Source organism: Ziziphus jujuba, chromosome 9 (genome assembly GCF_031755915.1).
Source record: "Ziziphus jujuba cultivar Dongzao chromosome 9, ASM3175591v1".
Classification (NCBI taxonomy): domain Eukaryota; kingdom Viridiplantae; phylum Streptophyta; class Magnoliopsida; order Rosales; family Rhamnaceae; genus Ziziphus; species Ziziphus jujuba.
This window is the reverse complement of record NC_083387.1, coordinates 26,404,004-26,410,111: the sequence shown is the minus strand read 5'-3', so window position 1 is coordinate 26,410,111 and position 6,108 is coordinate 26,404,004. Positions and strand designations below refer to the sequence as shown.

Sequence of the window (6,108 nt, the reverse complement as noted above, 5' to 3'; positions counted from 1 at the left end):
TAAAACAACAGCAGCAACCCAGTGCATAAATAACAACCACACGTCCAATACAGTATACAGAGCATTATACAGAAACATGTGAAATTTATAAAATGACAGATAAAGAAACAAAACAAGACAGAGAGGAAAAAGGGAAGAAAAACTTCTTGAACCTTCGGCAACGAACTGAGACGTTGGGCTCGCCCCAGACAATCAACGTCTCCAACCTGGACCTAGGGGAACGGAATTTAAGAGTGTGAGATGCTAATAATCTCAGTGAGTGACCCTATCTACTATACAATATAATACCACGGTAATAAGTAGATAAATAATAATTAATTGGAAATAATAATTTCTCTCAAAACCCTTAAAATTCTCTCAGTTAGAAAAGTTCCCTTTTTAAAACCTTTTCACAAAACCCTTGTTCGTAATCCCCGAAAATCAAGACATCAAATAAATAAATACCAGAAATAGTAATAATTATAATTTTAATTCCAATACAGTTTCCAAACATTTTATTTTTAAAACACAGTTCTGAAAATCATTTGATGCACCCACTATATACCAGTGGCGCCAACAGTACCCAGCGTCCCGAGGTACCGCCAGTCAGGAGGTTATAGAAAGAAACCGGCATACGGTCGCGTGGCGTTCCACTGCGCCGCTGCTAACCTGGTGTCCCGGCTAAGGGGGGTGGCCTACCCTCATCCAATGGCAACCACAGGACAACCTCATAATATCAACCGCGCGCTACTCACACCCACCTGCGCGCTAATCACAACCGTGTGCACACTAACCATATCACATATAAACAGAACACCAGTACGTGCACGGTGCATCTAAAAATCATAAAATCCACATATTTAATTTATATAACAATTTTCACATTTTGCATAAACACAGCTGGCATAGTCCATCCGCTTGAACCGGGAAATTCTCCACAATTTTTTTTATAATCAATACCATAATTTCCATGATTTTCAAATCCACCAACTCCCAAATCCACCAATTCAAATATCCACATTTTCCCAATAGCATAAATAATTCTCGAAATATAATAATTAAATCTCATAATATTCCATGGGCATATTTTATAAAAATTGAAATCACCAACATAACCAAATATTTTCCTTGAAATATTTGAAAATCAAATCATGCCCAATTTAATATTAAAACCACAAGAATTTCAAAATTCTCAAAACCATAAAATAATTTCACATGGCATAAATTTATAGAATACACATTTTCTTAAATCCAATAAATTCACCAATAAATCCACAATAAATCAAATAAATATTTGGCACATAGAAATTAAATTCCAAATATTTAAATCACACATAATATATTCACCAATTAAATTCCCAAAATTAAATTGAAGGTGGGTCACTCACCTGGAGCACGCAATTAATCCAAGATCCACCACGGGATCAATTCTACGACTCACCGGTGCTCGTAGAACAAAATTCACAGATAGTCAAATAAATTAATATTTTAATTGGGTAAATAATACCCGGTACCCGGGGGTCAAACACAAACTTTAACCAAAATGGTTGAATGATATACCGAATCGAAGCTCGTGGAACGAGGAGTGCATTACCGGTCTCCATCGACCCCAATTCCGCCGGAGGTGGCCGGAATTTGGTCGGAAAGGTTCGGCCGGTTTTAATCCCTTCGTATCTTGCAAATCGACGGGAGTTGAGTTAATTGGAGCTCAGAATCGGACTCAGAGGGTCCAAATTAGTGGGAAAGGACCGGCTGCACGACCGGTGGTTGCCGGAAAATGGCCGAACCAGCGGCACACCGACCGCGGGCTATGGAGGCCGATCCCGGCGCGTCGGCTGGCCATTCGGCCGGAAATTTGATTGCCGGTGTCGCCCAGCTGTGGGCTTCCTCGTCGGCCGGCGCGTGCATGGTGCTGGTGGCCGGAAAAAGTGCAGCAAGGAGAGAGAGAGACGGTCGGTGGGAGAGAAAAAAAAAACAACTGTGCGTGTTTTGGTGCTCGGGGAAGAAGAAGGAAAAAAGGAAAAAAGAAAAGAAAAAGAAAAAAAGAAAAGAAGTGGTGTTTTCCCACGTGGGAAAAAAAGAAAAAGAAAAAGAAAAAGAAAAAGAAATAAAATAAAATAAAATATATAAAAATAATTAAATACTAATATTATTATTTAAAATAATAATAAAATAATAGGATAAAACACATGGTTGACATGTGGCTTGTCAACATGGTGACACATGGCCACCTTCATTAAGTCACACGTGGCACATCGTTATACGTTTAAAAATAATATTAAAATAATACAGTATTTGAAAAATTTTACAGGTCCATAACTTTTAAACCACATGTCCAAATCGGACGTGCCGCTAGTCTACGGACTCGTATCGACGAGCACTTCACAACCATGCATGAGTCAAAGCTCAACCTTGCATGAATAAAAAGTCAACCCTGGCACCCCTTGGACAGTTTGGACCTCAACTTGTTTTGCTCATAACTTTCAAACCGTAGCTCCGTTTTCAACGTGCTACCAGTCTACGAACTCGTGCCAACGTGTACTTCGTAACGGTACCTCAGTCAACCTAGAATTCCAACCGGGTCAAAAAGTCAACTTTTGACCCCTACGGTCAACGGTCAACGGTCAACCTCGGTCAACGTGCAAAAATTTCCGACATGGTTCGGGACGGGGTGTTACAAAACCGAGGCAAACTGATCTGTGCCGTGGTGGCAAATGGTGTCGGTTTGGGGTTTGGTTCAATATCATATCATTTTATATTTAATTTTTTAAATAATTTTTAAAAAAATATTATTACTATTATTTTAATAATTTGAGATTAATATTATTAATAGCTTAAACTAGATAATTAATATTATTAGTATCTTGATGAGAAAATAAGGTAGAATTAGAGTTGATAATTGACCATATAATTGTCCTTTTAATTTTAGTTTATGTTTTAGGTGGATAACATTCATACCCATGACCCAACAACGGGCAAAAAGTACTTTATTAAAAATATTCTCATAATTAACATTATTGAAATCATAATAAATCTCTGCCCACAATCTTCCACGTAGACGTGGAAGCCTCACTCAAACACTCTTTTATAAAGTTGGATTTCTCATATTCCATACAACTCTCCAAGTTATCTAATAGCCTGTCCATCTCTGCTTGGCGTACCGATATCTCCTGCTTTATAATTGTGAGCATTTGATCCATCTGTGCAACGACGTCGTTTTCAACTCTGGTTGTATGAAGACCAAAAAAAGCGCGCATAACCCCTTCTAAACGAGCATAAACAAAGTCAATTTTAAAGCCGTTTGATTTGGCAATTTGAAGACATGTAAACCAATTTTTGAGAACGTCTTCAGTGACCTCTATGAACATCGTTTTACGCATGCTATTTATCACTCCACATAGCAAGTAAAATATAATGCTCTTCATTTCTATGCTTAATTTGGATTCCTTACCACTAATATCACCATGCTTAGCAAGCAACTCTTTTAGAACATGAGCCAAATTCCAAGTCACCATGTAATCTCCAACTTTCACAACCTTCAAGCGCAAATCAGAAGGTAATAGAGTGATTTTACCTGAAGAATCTGAATGATGAAGCCTACGCATAAGCTCTGTGAAATCGCGGTCGGTTAAAGGGGAAAACTCCTTGATGCCCTTGACAAGTTGTTGTGGTGTTGGTTTTAGTTTTCTAGTAGACAAAATGAGAGGTGTAGTTGTTGGCTGTTCGTAAAGAAATCTGTTCAAATCCTTGATGGAATTCTCATCTGTTTTACCATGGGAAAATCTCCAAATGAAATCTTCAACTTGTTTTGGATGTTTTTTTCTAGCTTTTTCCTTTGACCAATAAACTGACCAATAATCATATTCTGTATCTACAATCTCTCTTTCTTTTCCTGTTAATTTGTTGACTAAATCATTCAATGTCATGGAGGCAAATTTTCCCTCATCATGATCACCAACTTCTTGTTCCACCAAGGCATTGACAATTTTATGGTTGTCATTGTCCAACATTGGACTTTGCTCTTCTATTTCTGTGAAAATCAAATTTCTTCCTGCCACACTGATGAGTTTTACATTTTTCAGGTCTCCCTTCAATATACTTGTGACCTGAAAAGCAAGCAAAGATTCATGTGGAGAAGATAAGATATCTAGATATAAGATTAGTAATTTAATTGTATTTTAATTAATTAGTACCCCTCTAATTTCAATTTATCTTATAATTGAGGCCTTATCTTTTGTGAAAATGATAACTTGTAATTTACTGAGCATGTAAGACAAAGTTCCTTAATTTATGCATTAAAACGTACATGTGGAAGGGGATAGTCTGCTTTTATCATACCCTACACATTAAAGCTATGGTGCATTGTGCATTGCAAAGTACATGTGGAAACGGATAGTTTGCTTTTATCATACCATACACGTTCAAGGTATGGTGCAAAGATTTAGTTTTAAAAAATCATGCTTTGTGATCTTTATGCCTAAGTCTAAAATATTACTTCTTTTGTAGCCATAAATACCCATGTAATGGGTCCGGTCCAAAAGTGCAATTGAGCAACCAAAAAAATATAAAATAAAAAAATAAAAAAGAAAGAAAATTATCTCATTCAAAATCTTCTCGGTCAAAATCTTTCTCTCTCATCTCTTCTATATTATCCGATTGAATCTATTTCAACTCCTCCTTGATCAGTTTTCTGTATACCTCTTGCAACTTAATCTACTCTCAATTTCTTAAAATATTAATTAGCACCCAACATGGTTTAGGTGAAATGAACATATAGAAAGGAAGAAGAAGAAGAATATTGAAGATGCCTAACACGTATATGTAGTTTCATGTATTTTACAAATGATTCCAAACTTGTTAATGAATTATTCTAATTTATTATCATATATAAACTTCTTTAGATATGTGTAATCGTACTTCGAGAAAATATAAAATTTTCTTCTGAACTTTCCTTTACGATGACCACTCAAGCAAATTACAGATAAATATTGTAATTGAAAATTGGATAACATCATAAAAAATAATAATAATGATAATAATAATTAAGATAATGGGTTATACAAATGAACACAAGCATACCTCAGAAAGGACGCAATAGACGTCAGCAATAAATTTGCACTTTGTACAATAATAAACACGAAGTTGTGGATTCCTTCTCATTTCACAAGCATCGCAATAGTATTCACCTGAATCGTCTTCGATGACTAGATCGAAAAGAGTGAGAGGGTGAACATGACACTTATGTTTAATGGTGCGTGGCAACGGACCACAAAGTATGTGGACATCGAAAGCACATTGCACGCAACGGAGTATGTTGCAAGGCTGCTTGCAACTAAGCAATTCAACGACAACCGATTGTCGACAGTCGGCATGGTGGGCCTTGCAAAGCCCAGGAATTCGATCCATCTCCACAAAACAGAGAAGGTGATCATGCCCTTCATACTCTATGGTAGGTCTCAAAGAAGAACATGCAACACAAATGTTAAAGTTACACGAATCGCACCTGAAAACGAAGGTATAGCTTTGTTTCTCACAGGAACGACAGGCATATTTGCGATGGTTAGCTCGAAGGAAGAGATGACACTCCGGGTGAAAGGGGTGTGTTATCTCTGATGGTAACTCTGAGCATGATTTGTGAATCAAATACTTACATATTGTGCAAGCAAATGCCGAACCAGATGGATCACAAGGTAACCGACAAACAAAGCATTCACCGTCAACCTTTTCGACTAGCGCCATGTGTTGCAAATGACATAGAGGTTGTTGAATGTGGTCATGGCCTTGATAGTATACTATGGAAGGAAACATAGCACAATCCAAATGCATGTCGAAATTGCATTCGGTGCATGTGTAGGAGGAGTAGTTTGGGTGTTGTGGTTCTAACATGTATAGGTCAGAACCGGATCGATGATTTACCATACAAATTGGACACGTATAATCCCTTCCGGTGAGCAGGGCTAGAGGGTGATGAGGATGAAAAGGGTGATTGAGTTGTTGCGGCAGCGTCACGGCACAAGCATAATGCAGGCAAAAGTAGGGCCCCTTGCACTGCACACAGTAATAGAAAAATGCAGTTTCCCTGTGAGATCTGCATAAATCACATGTTAGTTGACTACCCAAATTCTCTCT

The 6,108-nt window shown here is 37.4% G+C and overlaps 1 long non-coding RNA gene across 1 annotated transcript; it reads right to left on the bottom strand.

The window, feature by feature from the left end:
- On the bottom strand, positions 1–1,966 carry LOC132799534 (uncharacterized). The gene is made up of 2 exons (XR_009634250.1): positions 538–1,966; positions 1–212 (listed from the first exon to the last, which is right to left on the bottom strand). It is a non-coding gene; the product is annotated as an uncharacterized LOC132799534 (long non-coding RNA).
- Between the last annotated feature and the right edge of the window lie 4,142 nt (positions 1,967–6,108).